Consider the following 24,016-nt stretch of genomic DNA (forward strand, 5'->3'; position numbering starts at 1 on the left):
GCACCTTTAACCTTTACTTCAGCATCTGCATTGATGTTTTATGTAATGTACAGACGTGGTCCTGGGAGGCTAACCTTTGGCACCATTCCTGGTAACTGCTTCTTTGATCTCCGGTGATAATTATATATATAATAATTGTGCATCCAGATGTCTGAGTGCCTCGGACGTTCTGATTGCCTTTTTTGCTTTTAGTTAGAAGTGCATTTCACCAACGCAATGTCTAAAGACATCTAAGGCATCACAGTAATGTACCCAGCACGCAGTAGCCAGTACTGTAGTTCTCCCCAAAAAAGTTCTGTGTATCGAGCATCACCTAGAATAATCTCTGCAGTTGGAGAACCTGGAATAATTTGTAATAGTGTAAATCAAACACTGATATTGCAAATACTCATGGCCTCTGCTGTGTGAGCAGGAATGGTGCAAGAGTTTTCAATGCTCCTTATAAAAAAGCTTTGCATCGCATAGTGCTTCCCATGTACTAAAAATATATTTTTTTCTTGAATTTTCTATTGCTTTGTTGCCACCACTAAACGGTGCTCTGAGGCCTAAAGCCTTCCATCACACCATAGAAGTACCAGCCATGAGGATGAACACCCATGTAATGCTGTAATGTGACACAAATAATGTTGAAATATGATACCACACCACAGTTTTGTTTTCGATGCACAACTCATTCACACTGACACCTGCAGCCCCGTGTGTGGTTGCAACGGTCAATCATGTTGATCCAACATCTCACAGGCAAGAGCACAAGCATTGTAAGATTGCAAGAATAGTGACCTTTTAACTGGGGAATCCCAGACAGCGTAATTTGTGCTGCTGGCTGCAGGTGAGGCCTACAGGCACTTACGGAAGCGAGACTCTTTTTGTACTCCCATGGTCAATGATCCTGATCAAAGCTTTCTAGGCACTGCTGGCTTCCTAAATGGGCCTTCAGGTCTACCTAGACGCAGGCCTTGCAGACATCTCATTTATTATGAAATATAATTATAAATTGCTCTATAGGAGGTGCAAAGATGCTAATCTCTACACTTCACCTTGGTTAATTCCTGTCCTGGCTAAGGTAGGGTGGGTTGTAGATGTATTTCCCTTACACTTATCCCTACCATTCGTGGCCTATAAAGGTGAGATCTGCATGTCTGTTACCTCTTGTGACTTCCTTGCACACAAGGAAAATTACATTTCCCCACCTTATTGCATGCCCTGGGGCTTTCTCTTACGAGGCACTGCAGGCCTACAGTGCCCTTAGACTGGCAAGCCGCTGGCAAAAACCCTGCTTTTTACATTGTGCCATAGCTTAGGGAAATCATTTTCCTCACACATTGCTGTAGCAAGAGGATTGCAGTGTTAAGAGGGCAACGGAGAAAAAACATGAAAAAGCAAAAAATCAAGAGAAGAACAGGAGGTTGTGTGCTGTGCCATCGCCCTCCAATGTGGAGGTTGAGCTGCTGGTCTTTAGGACTGCAGGCTGCTTGCCACCTCCGTTGCCTCCATGTTAGGTGCCCCAGATGATGAGGTGGAAAGATCGCTCTTGTATAGGGCTAACTCCACTGGGGTTCTCTACTGTCTATCATTAGCAGCGGGATCCCAGTAAAGGGTGCCCCACATGGGAGCATCCTCTACGTCGCATCTGCTGAGGGAACCGGACTTGTAAGACAAGTGAGGAGTCAAACGCCTGCAGTCCTAAAGTACAGGAGGGACACGGGGTGTCCTGCTAAGAGCAGGATACCTCCAGAATAGGGAAGTTGCAGGTATTTCTCGGGGAGGAAAGGAGGTGTTCAGAGACAGCAGCAGGTCCACAGCAAGGGGATGAGGAGCAGACCTGGTCTGAAGAAAGGGGCAAACAGTAAGAGAGATCCTAGCCCGGGAAAAATGAAAGGCAGTTGGGCAGAAGTCAAGCACGAGGATAGGAATGAAAGCTGGTGAGCTAACTCTGGGGTATAAACATTGGTTCAGAGGCAGCCTGCAAGAAGGCTGAGATCACCAGAAATAAACGGCCACAGAACAAAAATAGGTACCACATTTTGGCATGCATCTGAGAACACTCCTCAGCGATATAGAAGACAAAGTATGAAAGTGGGCCCTATTTACACCTTATTCAAGAGGATCGAGTGTTTTTAGGTTAGGAGAGGGTCATAGGCAGCTCCAAAACAGAGGGAACTGGGCAGGGCAGACAGGTACAGGTTGGAGCTGCAAAGGTTGGGGAAGTGCAGTTGGCACAGTGACAGCCCATACATGAAGAAGTAAGGGATGTGACAGCAGGTAGAGGACCCTCATCGAGTGGGCCCTGTCTGGGTCATGATCCCTATCCTAAAGGTAATGTGGGCTTGAGAAACTGCGCCTGATGCCAATTGGAGTGGTGAGGAGCTATGGCAAAGGAGGTTGGAACCTCTAGCTGCCAAAGCAAAGTCTCTGGACATTTTGGACAATTTTACAGAGAAGGTTTTGGAGTTGTCTGGAGAAGGTAATTGAGCTGGAGGGAATACCATGGATTGTAACAGAGTGGGAATGAAGCGCAGGGCTGTTCATCAGTCTACAGTAGTGTGGTACATGACGCTGGTACGAGCTTGCAGGCATGACCAGTTCGAGGCTGTATTTGGGGGGGAAGACTTTATGGGCATTGAATAGGGGAGCCACAGGAGCGATGAGTCAGAGGAGGGGGAGTGCTCTGGGGAGATGCCAGGGGAAACACTAGCAGGGGCTGCAAGGGGAATTGATAAGGAATGGCAATAGAGTTTAAAGGAAGATAAAAACGTGCAGGAAGTCCAGTGAAACAAGCAGTCTAAGCCAGAGGGGGACAGGGGTGCATAAATACAAGAGACACTGGACAGGTAGCTGGGAAGATGGCAAAAGGGCGAAGGGAGAAAAATGCTACACACTACATCTTCCTCAGCACAGACAGATGGAATTTGTAGGAGGTGGGCAACCATCCATAGGGGTGGAGATGGGGTGGAGGCAAGAAGCAACCATCGACAAGATGAAAGAGGGTGGAGGCAAGGTGCCAGGGGATGTGACTATATTGGGAAGCAAGATTACAGGGAGAGAAGGGGCACAGATGGGAGGGGTGAATTTCACAGGGTAGAAATGGGAGACACTAGATCAGCGGCTAAACTACCATGCATGGGGGTAGTAGACCCGCTTAGAAGGCATCGCTTTTTGGCCACCAGGGGAAAACATGGATGAATCAATATATGGGGTAATTCAAGTTATTGGATAGAAAGGCAAAATGCAAAGAGGGGTCCACAGCAGAAAAACAACAAAACAACCTAAGGTCCCAAATTAACTTTAATACATGGCCACCATCCTTTACCTGCATCATATGCGAGAAAGCCCCATAGTGCATTGTGGCACTGTGGTAGTATATGGATGTCATCAGAAAGGCAAACATCAACATTGGGGGTTTGTCCAGGCTCCAGTACGATGAATAAGATCTAGGAACAGGGTGTCGGCACCAAATCTTGGAGGAAAATGGATAGTGAAAAGTGGTTACAATACATGACCCAGGCCAGGCATTTGCAAATGGCCCACATAGCAAGTGGGTTTCCCCTACCTTAAGTGCCTTTTCATTGGTGCTCCACTCCGGAGGAGAGGTGATGACACCAGGCAAAATCTAATTGGCGGCTGCTGCAATTTTAACAGAGGTGCCTGCCCTAGGTTTCCCTGCTGATTCAGGTACAATTGCTTCAAGTGTTAGGGAAGACATCCAGTCCTGCAATGCATGGGGATGCTGGACAGTCAACAGCTGGAAGAGGCAGGGGCAGCAACATAGGGTTCTGGAAAAGGAAATTAATTAATATAGAATCCCTGGATGGTGTGGTAGTTAGGTTGTTATAGGAGGGATGCACAAAGGGATTTCAGATACCCTACATGGGACCACCCACAGCCAGGTGGGCAGAGTATTTATGATCTGTTAGAAATGGAGTCTTTGGTTGGCAGTCACGTTACCCCCTGTCCAAGCAATGACCCTCACTCTAGTCAGGGTAAATCACACACAATCCAAATTACCCTGCGCCCACCCTCTGGTAGCTTGGCACTGAGCAGTCAGGCTTAACTTAGAAGGCAATGTGTAAAGTATTTGTGCAATAAATCATACAATAACACAATATAGCACCACAAAAATACACCACACAGTCTTTAGGAAAATATATGATATTTATCCAGATAAATGCAGGTCAAAACAATTAAAGACGCAATAAGTAAATGTTGAGATATCACTGAAAAGTGATATAAAGTGTCTTAAGCCTTTTAAAAGCAAACAAAGTCTCTTTCTAGCACAAAGTACCTGGTTCACGTGAACAATCTCTGCAAAGAACCGCAGAGGAGGAGATGCGTGGAAACAAAGGGGTGTGCGTCGATTTCTCGGGCTACACATGGCGATGCGTCATTTAGTTTTCATGCAGGGATGGCTGTGCGTCGATTTCTGGTGCTCGGTCGTGGATCCTCTTGGGGTTGCGGGGTTTCAGTCGCCCCGGGGATGATGCGTGGATTTCCTGCACTGGCAGGACGAAGTCACAGGAGCTGCGTCGATCCGGTGGGCATTGCGTCAAATTTTGTACTGCATGGAAGGCGCTGCGTCGATTCCTCTCTGGAAGTCGGGCTGCATCGTTCCGGCTCGGCTGTGCGTACATCCGGTGGGGCGTGTGTTGAATTTCCAGTCGTTACGCTGGTGTTGCGTCGATCTTCTTGTTATGAAGTCGGGCTGCGTAGTAGCGGTTCGGCTTGCAGTGAAATTTTCACCAAGGTGCGGGCTGTGCATCGTTTCTGGCAGTCTGTGCATCAAATTTCGCTGCACAAGGAGTCCTTCTTGTAGAGATGAAGTCGTTTGGGTCCTGAGACTTCAGGGAACAGGAGGCAAGCTCTATCCAAGCCCTTGGAGAGTACTTCTTCACCACATCCAGAGAGCAGCAACGCAGCAGGGCAACAGCAAGGCAGCAGTCCTTCACAGAAAGCAGACAGGTGAGTCCTTTGGGCAGCCAGGCAGTTCTTCTTGGCAGGATGCAGGTTCTGGTTCCAGTTTCTACCCCAAGAAGTGTCTGAAGTCTGTGGTTTTGGGTGCTCTTCTTATACCCATTTTGGCCTTTGAAGTAGGTTTACTTCAAAGGAAAGTCTCACTTTTTTTGTGAAATCCTGCATTGCCCAGGCAAGGCCTCAGACACACACCAGGGGTTGGAGACTGCATTGTGTGGCAGGCACAGCCCTTTCAGGTGCGAGTGACCACTTCTCCCCTCCCTCCTAGCACAGATGGCTCATCAGGGTATGCAGGCTACAACCCAGCCCCATTTGTGTCACTGTCTGGAGAGAGGTGCAAACAGCCCAACTGTCAAACTAACCCAGACAGGGAATCCACAAACAGGCAGAGTTACAAAAATGGTTTAAGCAAGAAAATGCCCACTTTCTAAAAGTGGAATTTTCAACCACACAATCCCAAAACCAACTTTACTAAAAGATGTATTTTTAAATTGTGAGTTCAGAGGTCCCAAACTCCACATGTCTATCTGTTCCCAAAGAGAAACTACGCTTGAATCATGTTTAAAGGCAGCCCCCAGGTTAACCTTTGAGAGAGATAGGTTTTGTAACAGTAAAAACCGAATTTGGCAGTATTTCACTGTCAGGACATATAAAACACATTAGTGTATTTTCTACCTTAACCATACATTGCACCCTGCCCATAGGGCTACCTGGAGCCTACCTTAGGGGTGTCTTATATGTATGAAAATGGAAGGGTTAGGTTTGGCAAATGGGGACACTTGCCAAGTCAAATTTACACTTTAAAACTGTACACACAGACACTGAAGTGGCAGGACTGAGACATGATTACAGGGCTACTTATGTGGGTGGCACAACCAGTGCTGCCGTCCCGCTAGTAGCATTTGATTTACAGGCCCTGGGCACCTCTAGTGCACTTTACTAGGGACTTACTAGTAAATCAAATATGCCAATCATGGATAAACCAATCAACAGTACAGTTTACACAGAGAGCATATACACTTTAGCACTGGTTAGCAGTGGTAAAGTGCTCAGAGTTCAAAAGTCAACAAAAACAGGTCAGGAAAAATAGGAGGAAGGACGCAAAAGGTTTGGAGATGACCCTGCAAAAAGGGCCACGTCCAACAAGATATTACAGGGGGACCTGTCAATGGTTGCTGAAAAACTGGGCAAGGAAGTAGTAAGTGGTCAAATGGCAGACCCATTTATTAGGGTTGGTTCTGAAGAAAGCGATGTGTGAATTTCAATTAGTTTATCACCTTTTGTGGCCCAAAGGTGCCTTAGTAAATGACATAATTAACCAGGCAGATTGTACAGTGACATAAACCAGCACTGGCACGAAAAATAGACTTGGTGAGGCATTGCAGTAAGTTTGCAGGGAAGGGCAAGGCAGACATCAAATCAGTGTTTTGGCTTTTGCTGGTACATCCTGGGGGTTTTCAGTTGGGGATACAGTTTCAAGCGGTATAGTATGCAGACAGAGCCATACTCATGGGGTGATCGGTGGCCTGTGTTGTATTTGAGAAGTTCAGCACTTTTGTGGAGCAGTTGGTAAGACTGGTGAGAGGGCTGAGCAGTTGCTGCATTGCCTCAATGAATTTTTGATGGGTGTCAGGAAGTTGTAGATGTTGGAGATGGTTGCAGAGATTTGGCATACCTTGGTCTCAGGAAAGACTTAAGGGCCGGCCACTAAATTGACATTCCTGGGCTTAGAGCTGGACACTCTTGAGATAGTGTCATGGCTGTCAGGGGAGAAGCTCAATGCCTTGCCACACTTGACAGAGGATGCAACACGGAGGATCAATTGTGAGGTGTGACAACTGCAGCAAGTGCTTGGTCACTTGAACTTTGTGTCCGGGTGGTGATCTCTGGCAAGGCATTTTGTAGGAAACTGGCATTAGCAATGAGGAGGATTACAAAACTGGCCCATAGAGTGTGAGTGCTGGAAAAAAACAACCAGGATCCAAATATGTAGCTGCAGTTTTTGGACCACTTCAATGATGCAGCATTAAAGTTTCAAGAAGACTCGTTGACATGGATAGTGCATCTTTTTTCATGTGCTTCTGGAGCCGGGGCGTTGAGGTGCGTTGAAAGGGGCACTGGTGCATGGAGAGGTGACCGTTGGAGTTCTAAGAGAAAAAACATAGCAGTGTCTTCCTAGAGGTCTTCCCGGGGATGCGTGCTGTGCAATTGTGGGTCCGAAACTGCATAATCAGGAATTGACCCTTGTGATCCATAATTAAGCTGTGGTGAATGTGTTGGACAGAATGATGGCTAAGAACTAATATGTAATGAGGCTGCTGAGAGAGAGAGAGTTCTGACGTGTTTGGAAGGCAACATCTTATTCAGAGTTAGGCATATTGCTGGTGTAGACAATGGGATGGCTGACATGTTTTCTCATTCATAGAGATTTAGCCCTTGGAGTAGACATAAAAGGCCTGAGAGTTTAGGAACATTTATGGATAATTGGAAAGTGAGAGCATAGCTTCTGATAGAACACTTAGCTGATTGTATGAGGAACAGGATGGGCTGGACTGAGTGTTTGCAGTTGAGAGCCTAGAGGATGCAGAAAGGAGGGCAGGGCTTAGAAGGAAGAAAGAATGATATGATCAATTTTATAATGGGGCAGAAGGAGAGGGAGCTTTTGCCTGTGACTACTGGGGGAAACATGGCTCGGGTCACTTTGTATGAGGAGTCATTTATGAGTATATGATCCTTGATGGGGAGTGCTTGGGAGAATGATTCTGTAGGGATACTCCAGGAGAAAGAGTAGGATGGTGCAGAAGAGGCAACTAGTGATGACTGAGGTGCTGAGAAATCTGCTGGACTAGGTGAGAGTTGCATGCGCTTCCACCTGGGAGTGTCTGCTGTTTGAGGCACTTTTTGCTATCATGCTTTTCTGAGCATTTAGGTTATCGGAGCAAAAGAGGGGGAGAGGGGATGGGGTGAGGATGGGTTTTGACCTGAGTGGTGTTGCAAAGACAGCAAAAAGATTAGGCCTTCAGTTGAGGAGGAACAAGACAGACCAGAGGGGTAGACGTAGTGTGGTGTAGTTGAGGCTGTCAAGGGAGCTAAGAGTGTGTGCAGTCTCCTGGTTGGACCAGTTTTATTCAGACATGAAAATGGGGCTAGGGTGATGAGGAGGCCGGTGCTGGGGGTAATGAGACACTGTCTAAAGTAGAGGGGTTTAAAGAGGGGGGATATGGAACACATACCTTCCTTATAAGTGCAGCAAGGGAAGACTGAAATGCCTGGGGAGATGAAGGAGCAATTGTTTGTGAGGGTATGGTATATTATGTTGAGTGTGTTTATAAAGTGCACTATCACCTACAAAGGTATCCTGGTGCTGAGAAGAGCCATGCCTATGGTGGTTGGGTAATTAAAAAGCCAGGTCTTCAGCTTCTTTCAGAACTGAAAGACAGATGTGGAGGCTCTGGTCTGGTGCTGGGGGTCATTCCATGCTTTAGGAGTGATGTAAGAGAATGTCTTTCTTTCTTATCTGGCTCTGTGTAAGCATGGGATGTGAGCGACTAGGAGTCCTGCGGATGGAGGTGTCTGGGTGATGATGGAAGGAGATTCGACTGTTCAGGTAGGTGGGGCCTTAATTGTGTAGTACCTTTAATATGTGTGTGTGCGTGTGTGCGTGTGTGTGAGAGAAGTTTCAATTGAGCACATTTGTGTATCTGGGGCCTGTGCAGTTCCTTAAGGTGTGGTGGGATGTTAGTTATGTGTGGAAGTTGAGGATGAGTCTGGCTGCCGAGTTCTGTAGTGTTTGCAGTCTTATAGTGAGTTGCTTAGTGATCTCTTCATGGAGGGTGTTCCCACAATCCAACTTGCTGGTGACTGGGAATGAGTGACAGTTTTTCTAGTGTTGCTTGTGAGCCATTTGATGATCTTCCTCAGCATCTTCAAAGTGTGAAAGCAGGACATAGTAACAGTGTTGACTTGTGCAGTCATGTCCAGTGATTTTGATGATTTTTCCAATGATCTTGGTGTGGTTTCTGGGTGCGGTCTGAGTTTGTCTGGCCACCCATTTGAGTCCCATGATGATGTGTTCTTGCCAAAGAACACTACTTCTGTCTTGTCAGTGTTGAGCTTGAGACTGTTGTATTTTTTCCAGTTAGCGACTTCAGTCATATAGGCGGGAAACTTGTTTCTTGTGTTGGGAGGCTTGTTTGGGAGGAAGGGTATGGGTTGCATGTCATCTGCGTAATAGAGGACGTGATGTTGTGAGCAAGGCTGATGTTGGGGGGAGGGTTCGTGTATGTATTAAAGAATGTGGGGCTAAACTATGAACCTTCTCCTTGGAACCACAAAACTCTGCCAATGAGTCTGGTGGTTCCAAGGAGAAAGGTGCCATGCTGACAGCTTGTGTTCTATCCATTTAAAAAGTGCAAACCCAGAGGAGAGTGGTTTCTTGGATGACAATCTCCTACAGGCACTTACGGATAATGGGGTGTAAGACTGTGTCAAATGTTGCAGAGAGGTCCAAGAGAATGAGGACTGCCATGTCTCCTCTGTCAAGGATCATGTGGATGTCATTTTTGGCAGCAATGAGTGCTGTGTCTGTACTGTGGTTGAGCCTGAATCCAGACTGTGCAGCCTCGAGGAGCTGATGGTTGCTGAGGTGGTTGGTGAGTGGTCAGTTTATTTGTTTCTTTAAGACCTTTGCTAGTAATGGTAGGAGGAAGATGGGTTTGCAGTTGGAAAGGATGGCTGGCTCAGTGCATGGTTTCTTGAGCAGGGGCAAGAAGGTGGTGTATTTCCAGGTGTCTGGGAGCTGATGGAGGCGTTGAGAATTGGTGTTAGTGCTTTGTTGATAGGTAGGAGCCCTTTGGTGAAGGTGTGGTGGAGCAAGGGTCAGATGGAACACCCGAGTTGATGGTCTTTATAGTATCAGCAATTTTGACCATAGTGATGCGGGTCACGAGGTCACAATTCATTCATCTGCCATGATGGGAAGTTGATTTGGGATGGTGAATCAATCCGGTTGAGGTTCAAAGTTGCTAACATGGAGGTAATTTTGTTGTGGAAGAATTCCGAGAGATTGTTGCAAAGGTCTATTGCTGAAGGCAGCAGGAGGTGTGGTGAATTCTTTGTGATGTAGAAGGTTTCCTTCTTGCTATTAGGCCTGGCATTGATGTAAACTGCAAGAGCTGTGTGCCTGGTGTTCCATATCTGCTTAAGGTAGTGTCTTAGGCTGATTTGAAGATGTGTTTCTAATGCTATAAATTTCAACAATTTAGTGTAACGAAGGTTGTTAAAAAGAATCATTTAAAAAAATTAATTTAACAACATTCATGAGTGACTTTTCATGAAGTGCCAGAAATTATGTTAAATATTCCATGCAGTAACAAATAAACTCTTTAAGAGTGCTATGCATATAATTGAAATTGTAGGCAGGCCTATTCATAACGCTCTGTTCCTTATGCAGTGACCATTTTAGGAGCTAGGTATTCTAACTAACAAGGCCAAAATGGAGAACAATATATGCCTGAAAAAATTTAAAACTGTCTTGTTGCTTTATATATTATATAAAACGTTGAAAACACATTACCGGAGAAATGGCGATCTTCAACTTGTCATCTCAGGATTTAAGCATAGACATAAAAGTGGACATACATCTTACTAGTTTAATATTCACAGCAGTATTTTGCGGGTTCAGAGCCACAATGATAGCCTGCCTACATGTATGAATTTGCATGTTGTTAATCTCTGGTCGAAGTAATCACCTACGTACTTATAGTAACACAGGGCACAAGCATGTTACATGAACTACTGTTTCCTCAGCCTTTCGGCATAACCTACATAGGGCATCAGATGGTTGACTTCACCACTTTGGGTAGGAGTCCAGTGTTGGTAAGGCCCTCAGGTGGAAAGCCAGTAGATGACTCTTGATATGCCATAAGTAGTTCAGTTCCGGGTAATCTTGCCCTCGTGAAGATTTGTAGATTCTCATCACCATCCAGGTGTTGGACTGGAGAGCCAATATTTCCTTGTCAAAAAGTCTACTGATGATCAGGTGTTGATATTGGCCCTTTTTTAATTCATTTTGGCTAATTCCCAGTGGTCATGCTTCTTGAATAGGTAGTTATCCAAGCAAGTCTCCAGTTGTCTTCCATGCACGGTTGTCTCCACCTTTCTTTAACTTTTTCCATTATACTTTATCAAGTGAGTTGGGTCTTGCTGCTCTAAACCTGTGGAAAACTTGACATATGCAGATTTCTTGGCCATGCATTGTTTAAGGAGGTCCAGCTTCAAACACACATGGGTGGTGAAGCAGAATTCGGTAGTCGAAAAATACATTTGTAGATTCTTATCATGAGAGAGTATATCAGCTTTGCTTCAGTTCCCAGCCTAATCTCACTTCCGTAAGAAAGAGTTGGGAGTAATTTTGCCAGCATTATATGCAGGATTCGTGCCATGCTGGTTCCCCACAGCTTTGTACCTATGCTTAAAAGGCCACCTGATGGGCATTAGACTTGTTAATCGCAACATTTAGTTTCTTCAAGGTCCCTCTGGAATCTAACCATAACCACAGGTAATTGTGTCCTGCGGCTCTCTGAATCGGAGTAGTTTTGCCTGCATCTAGAGTCAGGAGTAGTTTTGCCTGCATTACCTGCACGATTCGGGCCATGCTGGTTCCCCACAGCCTTGTAGCTAGGCTAACAATGCCACCTGAAGGGCATTGGACTTGTTGTTAATCGCAACCTTTAGTTTCTTGAAGATCCCTCTGGAATCTAACCATAGCCACAGGTATTTGTATTCTGTGGCCCACTGAATGAGAGTGACACTCATCTGCCATGAACCCTGTTTATTCACTCTATCTCCAAAGATAATGATTTCTGTTTTTTCTAGATTCACCTCCAACCTGTTCAGCACCGTATATTAGCAAAGAGTGGTTAACAATATCTGCAGGCCCACACCTGTTCAACTCAGCATCACCAAGTAATCAGCATAAAGAAGGCTGGACATTGGCCTATTCCCAATATTGGTGAGAGTGAACTGACTTGTTCTAGCCATCCAGTTAAATGTGAGCCACTTTACATAACTTTGTACTATTTGTAGTAAAACAATTTCTGTAAATAAGCAGTTTTAGTGTCAAATGCCTTCCCACATCAAATGTTTATGAAAGGATTTATTTTGCACTAAAATAAAGCACTAAATGACAGATTTGCAATCCACATAATTTTGCTGAAATTTTGTGTAATTACGCAAAAGCAAACTACTTTAAATTTACATACCCCTACTGAAAACTATGCATTAATTGCAATTATAAACAGTCAGATAGCTGGAAATTACTTTGGTGATATCCACAGAACTGTTCACATACTGAACAAGCCCTGAACCCATCATCACAATCTCCCCACCTGTGCTAGATGCAACATCACAATATGAGAAGGTGCAATTATTAGAAAGCAGGCCTACTACTTCCTTTGCCAGGGTGTTAAGGTGTCTCCACATTAGAAAAGGCAGAAATATGTGAAAATCCACTACTGCTCTATTGAAAACAATGGGGGATTGTACCACCATTCAATAGAAATTATGGCAAAAGACTGTGTATTGTCAATCATTAGTAGTTGTTAATAAAGCATTACAGTAAATAACCGTCCCAGGGCCTTATTTCTACTTTCCAGCAACAGATCAAGGACCTCCGCACACAAAAGTGGTATTAGCAGGTCATGCTTTTGTGTGAGGAGGTCCATGATCTGTTGCTGGCTGGGTAATTAACTTGGCCTAGTGGGTCGGGGGGAAGGGAGGCCTGGAATCTAATTAAGGCTGTGAAAGAAAAATATGACAATTCATAAAGTGCCATAAGCAGAACAGTGTATATGCAGCTGGTATACATGTTTACACTTAAATTGATACCTGGTCTGTATATCTTGGCCTAAGCATAGCATACCTGTATGGTGGTGCAGATTTTCACTGATAAAATATAATGCAGTGAGTATATATCCATTCAGTAAGTACTACAGACCTCCACTATGAATGGACACTCACATTATAATAAGGGACTGAGGCTACAGCCTGAATAATTACCAGTGGCTGATATTAATTCAATCATAACATGCATCACTTTTTATGTACTTTAGTGTGTTGCCGTAAGAGGGACAGGAATGCTCAGATGTGGGTCCCAATTGCACTGTGTCATTGGAACCAAGTTATACCTGGCTGATGAGGCCTAACTAGGGCGAAACCCTTCCTAGGTTGCTTATGTTCTGGTTCAGGGAGGATGTGACCTGGATGTTTGGACTGAACTGTTCTGATTAGAGCAAGGTCAAGACTGATTTGCATAAGACAGGGAACAAACTGAGGTGGCATGGTGTGAAAATAGTGATGGCCTGGGATGCAGCTCGAGTAATTACCAGTGGCTAAGATTAATTTAAACATTTCATCCCTCACTTTCTTTGTGCACTTACATTATAAGGCCTACTCCCGATCAGCACCATTCTCTGAAGGATCACTTCACTGACAGGCTATCTGTGAGCAGATTCTGAGCTGAGCTACACAGTAGTATCACATTCTCAGCAGCCTTATTGCAATAGGCAGATGCTGACAGTTAGCACTGTCACTCTGTTGGACTTTTTTGCTTACATAGGGTCATCCCCAATCTTCTTGCCTCCTGCCTCCTATTTTTTCTGACCTGTTGCTGTTGGTTTTTCAACTCTGAGCACTTTACCACTGCTACCCAGTGCTAAAGTGCATATGCTCTCTGTGTATATTGTATTGTTGATTGGTGTATCCATGATTGGCCTATTTAATTTACTAGTAAGTCCCTAGTAAAGTGCACTGGAGGTGCCAGGGCCTGTAAATCAAATGCTTCTAGTGGGCCTGCAGCACTGGTTGTGCCACCCACATAAGTAGCACTGTAATCATGTCTCACACCTGCCATTCCAGTGTCTGTGTGTGCAGTTTTAACTGTAAATTCGACTTGGCAAGTGTACCCACTTGTCAGGCCTAAACCTTCCCTTTTCTTACATGTCAGACTCACCTAAGGTAGGCCATAGGTAGCCCCAAGGGCAGGGTGCAGTGTATGGTTAAGGTAGGACATATAGTAATGTGTTTTATATGTCCTGAAAGTGAAATATTGCTAAATTCTTTTTTACACTGTTGCAAGGCCTGTCCCTCCCATAGGTTGACATGGGGGCTACCTTTAAATATGATTAAAGTGTAGATTTCCTTTGGGAGCGGATGGATATGTGGAGTTTGGGGTCTCTGAGCTCACAATTTAAAAATACATCTTTTAGTCAAGTTGATTTTAAGATTGTGTGTTTGAAAATGCTACTTTTAGAAAGTGAGCATTTTCTTGCTTATACCATTTCTGTGACTCTGCCTGTTTGTGGATTCCCTGTCTGGGTCAGTTTGACAGTTGGGCTGATTGCACCTCACACTAGACAGTGACACAAAGGGAGATGGGGTGTAGTCTGCATTTCCTGATGAGCCATCTGTGCTAGGAGGGAGGGGAGGAGTGGTCACTTACACCTGAAAGGGCTGTGCCTGTCCTCACACAATGCAGTCTCCAACCCCCTGGTGAGTGTCTGTGGCCTGGCCTGGGCCAGGCAGGATTTCCCATTCAAAACTGGCATGGAGAGTCATATTCTTACCAGTGGGAGGGACACTCTACTGACTCGACTCTAGGTGAGAGTGACAAGGAGAGGGGTTCTCCCCAGGTAGAAGTCTTAGTCATTAAGTGTGAAGACATCCCAGAAGAGTGTGGGTTGAGTGTCAGGGACAGTCAGGTACTGTCTCACCAGTCTCAGGAGGGTGATGTGGGATGCTTTTTCAAAGCAGAGTCACTGGATGGTTGGGTGAAGGGTACTTTGGTGAATTCATGTGAAGGGCTGTGTGATGTAATTGCTGGAGAGCATATGTATAGTCCTTATTTTCCAGAGATATGCCAACACCTGGTGGAGTGTTAGTTCTCTGACCCCAACTAACTTACAGTGGAGGCAGACCTCTGGGTGAGTACCAGAGAGTCTGAAGAGGCATTTGGGGGTGCTCCTGAAGGGCGTGGTCTAGGTATTTCCCAACCAGGTGAGGTAGGGAAGGATTGCAGTGTTGCAGGTAGGTCCTAGTGTAGTGGGATGGGTGAGGGACCCGATATCCAGTCTCAGAGGAGAGGAAATGGGGATGGGTTGAGGCCCAAGGTGCCCAAGATCCGGTCCCAGGTCCTGGAGGGTTCCATGAGGGAACACCAAGAGGGAAGCCTAGCCTATACAGTAGGGCCATCTGTCGAGGGAGACCCCACAGTGTCAGGAGAACTTGGGTGTGCAGCTGTCACCAGTGTCCTACCGGTTCTGGTGTCTGGCAGTACCACTCCTAGTGAGGTGGTGCAGAAGTCCAGACAAAGGGTTAAGAGGTGGTTGTGGAGCCCAGTGGAGAACCTGGAGGGTCAAGGGTCCGCTCTGAGAGCAGAGCCCCCCAGGAATGACATTGGTGAGACCATTTCTGGGTGAGGGGAATCTAGACTCTGTCAGATGGGCAAAGGTCAGGAGACCTGCGCCAGCCAGACACTTGTGTGGCCCTTGCGGACGGTTTGTCCCTTGAGGGGGGTAAGTGTGCCTTCCTGGAAGTCCTGGTGTGCAAGGCTATGGTTCAACCACAGGGTGGTGACTCTGGGATGAATGATCAGGTTCAGGGGGTAAACTCTGACCTGATGGGGGGTAGGTGTGCGCCCAAGGAAGTCCTGGTGCGCCAAGCAGTGGTTCAACCGCAGGGTGGTGACTCTGGGTTGGATGACAAGGTTCAGAGGGTAAACTCTGACCTGGTGGGGGGTAGGTATGCCCCCATGGAAGTCCTTGGTTGCCAGGCAGTGGTCCAGTCTGAGGGAACAGACGCTGGACTGGAGGATCAGGTACAGGGAGTAAACCCTGACCTGAAATGGTGGCCGGTTTGCCCAATCACACCCCTGGTGTGATTTCTAGGGGTACTCTCCCTGAGGGGGGGGGTTGCAGAACTCTGAGAGTAGGGGAAGGGGAAAGAAAGACGCACCTCTGACCCCAGTGCAATCTAAGGGTACAGACCCTGGATTGGAAGGCCAAGTTCAGGGTGCCCCCCCTGCCCTGGAGGAAGGGGCTACTGCTAACAGTGCCCCTACCATGTTGTCTTCTGGGGGGCACTCCTAGTTGGGGGGTGCAGGACCCCAGAAGGGAGGGCAGGGGGAGGGAAGCCTCACTCCTGGCCCTGGTCCAACCTGAAGGTACAGACCCCAGGTTGGAGGACCAGTGGCAGGTTAACATCCCTGCACTGGTAGAAGAATTGTGCAGGACTGCTTCTACAAGCACCCTGACAATTTTGGACTCTGGGGGTGCTGCTCCTGCAGGGAGGGTACAGTGCCCCAGAAGGGAATACCAGTTGCAGGTTAACATCCCTGCACTGGTGGAGGAATTGTGCAGGACTGCTTCTACAAGCATCCTGAGAATTTTGTGCTCTGGGGGTGCCGCTCCTAGAGGGAGGGTACAGAGCCCCAGAGGGGAGGCCCAGGGTCAGGTTGTCATCCCTGACCTGGTGGAAGAGAGAGTGGTCAAAGGGTGCCAGACACCTGGGGCTACCGCCACCCACTCTCCACAGTCACAGTGGTTGGAGAGGCCTGAGGTTGGGCTGTCATCCCTGACAGTTATCAGGGGTCACTGTGGCTTGCTGTCCTGGTGGACAGAGTTGCCCCTGGGGGTGGGAAGAGAGTCACACCCCGGGGGTGGAGTGGGCAACACCACTGTGTTGGCACTGGTGGTACTATCTGCCCATTGGGATACATCTGTGAGCAAAGTAAAGTTAGATGCTGCACAGATAGTATCTGCAGATGTGGAGAAGGGTTCCCCATGGGTTAGCTTAATGGACCCTGAGAGTATGGACAGAGGGATTTAACTGGAGTCAGGAAGGCGTAGAACTGGAACATGCCCCTGCTGTTGTGGGCCTGGGTCCTTGTTCTATTGCCCCAATCAGGGAAGTACATCAAGGTATTGATTGTTCTCCCCTGGCTTTAGGCTGGTAGGGTGTCGTGTTAGACTTTTTTGCTTATACAGGGTCATCCCCAATCTTTTTGCCTCCTGCCTCCTATTTTTTCTGACCTGTTGCTGTTGGTTTTTGAACTCTGACCACTTTACCACTCCTAACCAGTGCTAAAGTGCAAATGATCTCTGTGTAAATTGTATTGCTGATTGTTTTTTCCATGATTGGCATATTTGATTTACTAGTAAGTCCATAGTAAAGTGCACTGGAGGTGCCAGGGCCTGTAAATCAAATGCTACTAGTGGGTCTGCAGCACTGGTTGTGCCACCCACATAAGTAGCTCTGTAATCATGTCTCAGACCTGCCATTGCAGTGTCTGTGTGTGCAGTTTTAACTGTAAATTTGGCTTGGCAAGAGTACCCACTTGCCAGGCCTAAACCTTCCCTTTTCTTACATGTCAGACACCCCTAAGGTAAGCCATAGGTAGACCCAAGGGCAGGGTGCAGTGTATGGCTAAGGTAGGACATATAATAATGTGTTTTATATGTCCTGACAGTGAAATATTGCTAAATTCGTATTTCACTGTTGCAAGGCCTCTCCCTCTCATAGGTTAACATGGGGGCTACCTTTAAATATGATTAAAGCTTAGATTCCCTTTGGGAGTAGATGGATATGTGGAGTTTGGGGTCTCTGAGCTCACAATTTAAAAATACATCTTTTAGTAAAGTTGATTTTAAGATTGTGTGTTTGAAAAATGCAACTTTTAGAAAGGGAGCATTTTCTTGCTCGTACCATTTCTGTGACTCTGCCTGTTCGTGGATTCCCTGTCTGGGTCAGTTTGACAGTTGGGCTGGTTGTACCTCACACTGGACAGTGACACAAAGGAAGATGGAGTGTAGTCTGCATTTCCTGATGAGCCATATGTGCTAGGAGGGAGGGGAGGAGTGGTCACTTACACCTGAAAGGGCTGTGCCTGTCCTCACACAATGCAGTCTCCAACCCCCTGGTGAGTGTCCGGGGCCTGGCCGGGGCAAGGCAGGATTTCACATTCAAAAGAGACTTTACTTTGAAGTAGTCCTACTTCAAAGGAGAAATTTGGTATAAGAAGGGCACCCAAAACCACAGACTGAAGAAACACTTCTGGAAACAAGAGGAACCTCTGCATGGAGAAGACCTGAAGAGCTGAGGAAGAAGAGCTGCCCTGCTTGTGACTGTGCTTTGTGGAGCTATCCTGCAGTTGCTGCTTCTGCCAGAGTAAGAGGGCAAAGACTGGACTTTGTGTGCCTTCCATCATGACAAGAAAGCCCCAAGGGCTTGATTTAGAGCTTGCCTCCTGTTGTTTGAAGTCTCAGGGACAGCAAAGACTTCTCTCTGCCAGCACCTGGAGTCTCTGGAGAGACTCTACTCTGCCCTGTGGTGCCCATCCAGTTCCTGGGACCCTGAAAGGAGAAGCTGGCAGCCTAAGAGGAGGAAATCCACGCACAGAGCGCTGTGCGGTGAAAAGATCAAAGCGACTCCGATCTGCGGCTGAAGAAATGACGTGCTGCCGGCTCCGTGGCTGAAAATCGATGCTCGCTGGAAACGCGACCGAAGAATCGACGCACGGAGTAGGAGAAATGACGTGCAGCATCGCTGACATAGACTCAGAGATCGAAACCCGCACTGCATGGTTTTTGAGTCATTGTGCGGCTGGATTTCCGACGCAAGTACCGCTGGGCATGTAAAAACAACGCAAAGCCTGCCAGGACCCGAGAGTGCCGACCGGATCGACGCATCGCTCTCCTGTGGAGAGAAGAAATGATGCGCCCGACACGACGAAGGATAAACAACGCAAAGTCCCGCTCATGCCCAGACCTTTTTGTCCCCCATTTTGATGCACACTCGCCCGTGCGGGGTTATTTTTGACGTACCCAAGGTACATTTTCACGCTAACAGTGTTAGTGTGCGTTTATAACTACTTAAAGACTCTTTTTGCATTTTTAGTGATAACTTGACCTGTGTATTGTGGATTTTGTCGTTTTGGTTCTGTTTTGTTTAGATAAATATTTCCTATTTTTCTAAACCTGTGTTGTGTCATTTTGTAGTGTTTATATTAAGTTACTGTGTGTGTTGGTACAAATACGTTACACTTAGCACTCTGAAGTTAAGCCTACTGCTCTGCCAAGCTACCAAGGGGGTAAGCAGGGGTAAGCTGAGGGTGATTCTCTTTTACCCTGACTAGAGTGAGGGTCCTTGCTTGGACAGGGGGTAATCTGACTGCCAACCAAAGACCCCATTTCTAACACACTCCATTTCCATAGAGGTTACAGTGAGTGAAACTCAGGTGGTGAAACTCACAATAAAAAAAAACTAAACCGGGTAGTCAAAAAGCAAAAAAATCCAGGTTGATTAAATGGATAGAACATATTTTGCCACAGTAGGATTTTTGGAGATGGGAATGTGTTTACTTTCACTCTATCCTTTTACAGCCAGAACCTCTGCAAAACTACATTTTCACCCATTCAAGCATGATGGACTTTGTCAAGTTATTTTAACTGATTGGTTTAAAATTCAGAAACCCAAGTGAGTACAGACTGGGTACTTAAGGCCTTCCATTGATCCTTTCTGCTTGTTAGAAATATGAAGATGTTCAGTTTTCACAAAGCACCCGATACTCCTAAGTTATTCTTCATTAAGCACGCCCAGTATTTGCAGAATGCAAAATTGGGATCCAACCTTCATCCTCTAACTGACAAGTCTAGGACAACACTCCCCTTTGCGATGGACAGCGCTCACCTATTATGTAAAACTGTACGGCTCAACCCTAACTCCTCCCTGTTCCCCATGTGCATTGCTGGTTGTTACCCTAACATGACTAGAAGGTGACAATCATACCTTACACATAACTTGTATAACTTGACAGAGAGATAGTGAAAGCACCAAAGGCTATAGATGGTGTCAATGTGGACAATGGTGGATGTGGGCCATATAAGTGGTGAAAGCGAGCTGTGCGAGCAGTGGGAATGCCCAAGGGAGTAGTTCACTTGCCCACGAGTGGCAGAAGTGGCCTTGATAGATGCAGAAGTGGTGACATGAGTGGTAGAAGTGACTGCACGAGTGGTAAAAGCAGGTTGTGCAAGTGGTGGAAGTTGGTTATGCCAGTGGTGGAATTGTACTGTGCAAGTGGTAATACAAGGGGACACAATTGTTAAAAGTGAGAAGCATGAGTTGATTCAGGACAGCGTGAGTGGTGGGACTGAGCCACAAGAGTGATGTAAGTGTGTCATGGAGGGAATTTAGTTGTCCCTGTTGAAAATTACATGGTGAACTGCTTACAAAGCAGCAAAGTTCAGGTATAAGTAATTCTCCATGCTAGGGTGAAAGCTGGGTGCACCTGTAATGAGTTGCAGAGGCATGTTTCAAAGTAGGTTGTGAGTTAAAACTAAAACCTGTTGCAAAAACTCTGTAAGAAAAGCTAAACCTTCTGTTACCTATAGATTATCCACCATTGAATGCGTGGGCACTTGTTCTTACTCTATTAATCTTAAAGGGATCCTTACTCTTAAATACTTGCGGTATTTCTATTCCATGAACCCTTGCACGTACACAGGCTCCATGCTGTATGTGACTATAGGCTCTGCTTCTAACCCCCCTGGGCACCCAACCCCTTATGACGCACAGTCAAAGGCTTTGCGCTGCTGCAGGTCGGCTGCAGAGCCTGGCATCCAGCCAGGCTTTCCAGCCGACCACTTATGGGTGCCAAACCCATTGCTGCATATGGGCATTAGCTATGTGCAGCAGGGAGGTTAGCTGCCAACTCCCAGAGGGTGCCCATTGGAATCCACCCCGACTACATATGACCTTTGTCCATGCACAGCAGGAAGTTGCCTAAAGGGCCATGCCTTAAGCCAGGCCCTGCTCTAAACTCATGTGGGTCCTCTACTCCCCAATGCATGAATGTTGCCCATCTGCAGTGGAGTGTGGCTACCCACCACTGTGCATGGCCTTCCAAGTTGCACCTATTCCCTCTGCAGGTGGTCAATCTCAGAGGTTGGCCATCCCTTAATGGGTGGCCAAACTTGCACTGCACTGCACTGCCCAGACCCTGTTCTCAACTCAGCAGAGGTGCCTAATTTCCTACAGTGTGCAGTCATTGGTTGTTCACACTGGTGTTTTGCTGTAGGGCCAGGCTCTGCACCCAACTCCCCTGGATGCCCAAACCCCTCCACCACGCTTGACTCTCCTCAGGAATCTGATTAAATATCACACTTCTGATGAAAACCTGTAACACTTCTGAAACTCAATAAAAAAGGTATGTAAAAGGCTGCAGTGGAGTTCAAACACAAGCAATCAGCCAACCTGACCTGACCTGCACCAAATGCTACCAGAACAGAAGAAGTAAGAAGCTTTGGAAACTACCCAGCTTGTCAAACCTGGGGAACCTGAATCCCTACCCACAGGCCTCACAACAGTCTGCTACCCATAGAAAGTTTAGTGTACAAAGTGAGCAAATTGAATAAGAAACTGGACTGCATAACAGAAAAGAACCACGAAATACAGTAGGAAAACAAATATATCTACCTCAGGAACTGCTGACTGCACCTGGAACTGCAAAAAAGAACTCACAGCTGGTGACGATACATATTGTCTCCGAAACGAGGCAAAAGCCAGGAATTGTGTAACAGCACAAAAACCCTTCCAGCCAGACCTGACCTACAACAACTATGTAAGAATTGAAAAATCCATCTACAGAAGATAAAAGGAACTCAGAGAGGGGCCATCTTCACGAAGCTGGGGAAGCTAAAACCATATTACAGCCAGGCTGTCATGATGCAGCCTAATACACAGGCCCGAGCAGGAGGGATTTCAATTGAAATGTCATATTCCGCCTTTCGAGTGATGCTGAACAAGCTGCGCACTGTCTGGAGCGGCCACACAGTAGAAATCTGTGAATGTGCTGAGCACGCTGGAGGGGGGGGGGGGGGGGGGGGGGGGGGGGGGTACATATGGAGACATCAAAGGATATTCAGCTGTTCAGACAAGCAGTGCCCGCCAGCAGTGAAGACAGCTAACACAGGCGCTGGGTTTCCTGTACAATCTGTTAATAATACAATCAGTTTCTAGAACTCGAATCATAAACTGGACACAGATGAAATTCCCTTAAACCCCATGGGGAGTTTACATAGCATCCCACTTCCTTGGAGTAAGCATGTACAACAAGTCAACAAATGCATGTAAAGCATGCAACACAAATCACGTAACAATATAATATGGTGTTTTCTTTTTTTATTTTTTAAGCGTATTTCACTTCAGTACATCACAATTATGCGACTGCATTTGGAGATATTTATTAAATGGGATTTTAAACACATTTCTGCACCCTGTCCTGACAACAAAGCCAGTAGCGAACGAAAGAGCGAATCAGTTGTCCTGTGGCCTGGGTTCACGCTATCAAGGAGCAAGATAATGCTCTAATAAATCATCCTTAATATAGACGGAACAACATTATAGCCTATTATTTCAAACGCAAGAGTTTTTAACCTCACATATCGGAAGGTGCTCACACATGAATAATGAACTAAAAGGAGTTTTGGTGAAATTAAATATTTGAGAAGGGCCACTTTAGGTTTCCAAGCGATAAAAAGCCTGAATTGATCCCTCGTTATCTGGTTGCACATTGTGCAATTTAATCACTACATGTTTATTTCTTCCTATCACCCGCTTTACATTATAGGTAATTTATGTTTCTTGAATTTTTGGCGAAGGAGGGTGGCAGGCAAAAGGCACATTGAGACTCTGCTCTTTTTGGGCTTGTGGGCACAAGAGGCCCTTGAGCTGAGCCACGGCTGCGCATCCGGCTCGCAGTGGTTTGCCCACCTCTCCTAAAACGAGTCCCAGTGGTATTGTCAGTCGTTTTACCGGTGGTGCACGGATGAAACCGAGCACAAATATTCCTAACTTGTCTTTCGCGCTAGGTTGAACGCAAACGGCAATGGGGGGCCCACGGAGAGAGAGACTCATTCTAGTCTCTCCGCGGGCCTGTTCGGGAGGACAGGAAGTGGCGCGGGCGCGCCGCATTGGTTCTAAGGTAAGTGGGGGTGGGATTAGAAGGGGGGGTTATAAGGGGGGTGGAAGGGTGGGGTCGGCCTCTTTTCCGGGCCGACCTAGTTAGGAAGGTTGATTTGACCACCCACCCGCCCGGCAGATAGGAAAGGAGGTAGGAATGGTGACAGTTAGAGGGCGTTCAGAAGATGGGTTGGGAAGAAGGTTTTGATGTCAGTTAGGGCAGGTGATGTTTTCAAGGTTTTAGCAGGAAATGGGGGAGGGGGAGAGACAGATGCGGGCTTGTCCCCCTTCCAAGGGGAAAAACGAGGTGAAGGATCAGAATGGGGGGGTGGAATGTTACAAACAAGGAGGGCATGAAAGGAATAGGGGAGTGCCTAGGGGAGGAGATTTGAAGAGAGCCATTGGAAGAGAGACTGAAGGGCATAGGGAAGCTCTAAAGTTAAGGTTGGGCAAAAGGGAGTTATACAGTTCAAAGTTATTGATATTTATGTTAAATCCTGTCCTAAATAAATGACCTTTTACACCAGCTATGAGTGTCACTGTATGTGTGTCCCGATTTACTACATGTCTCAACCGTTTATTAAACGTCTGAAGTAAGATAATTAAGGCTGCGACTCAAACATATATTTTTGATCATACATCTTTCAGTTAGTCGATTCAGATTTTGTGATCAAGCCTTAGAGAAGTGAGATGACGCACACATTCGTTTCTGGAACTGTTTTATAATTTTCATGAGACTGCGCGTCCTCAGAGAACATGATCTTGATGTCCAGGACAGTGCTTCTAGCATGTCTGTACCCCCAGCAGGGAGACGATTTCCGAACCATCCCACTAGTGGTTTCCATTGTAAAAATGTCATTCTGCTGCTAAGTGCTTCCATCGAAGGAGGCGCTGAAATATGATCGTATTTGAGCACTTCTTTAGCACGAGAACTGCCAAGTCACTGGGAAGCAGGGGCATAGCTTGGTCACATTGGGGGATTTCAGCTTCAGATTTTACAACAATCAGGCTGAAATATAATATTTAAATACTTTAC

At 46.4% G+C, this 24,016-nt stretch overlaps 1 protein-coding gene across 1 annotated transcript in view; it reads right to left on the minus strand.

The window, feature by feature from the left end:
• The window catches only part of LOC138265069 (multiple epidermal growth factor-like domains protein 6), a 768,694-nt gene that overhangs the window by 566,478 nt on the left and 178,200 nt on the right, over positions 1 to 24,016 (minus strand). The window lies entirely within an intron of this gene.

Source organism: Pleurodeles waltl, chromosome 11 (assembly GCF_031143425.1).
Source record: "Pleurodeles waltl isolate 20211129_DDA chromosome 11, aPleWal1.hap1.20221129, whole genome shotgun sequence".
NCBI classification, from domain to species: Eukaryota; Metazoa; Chordata; class Amphibia; order Caudata; family Salamandridae; genus Pleurodeles; species Pleurodeles waltl.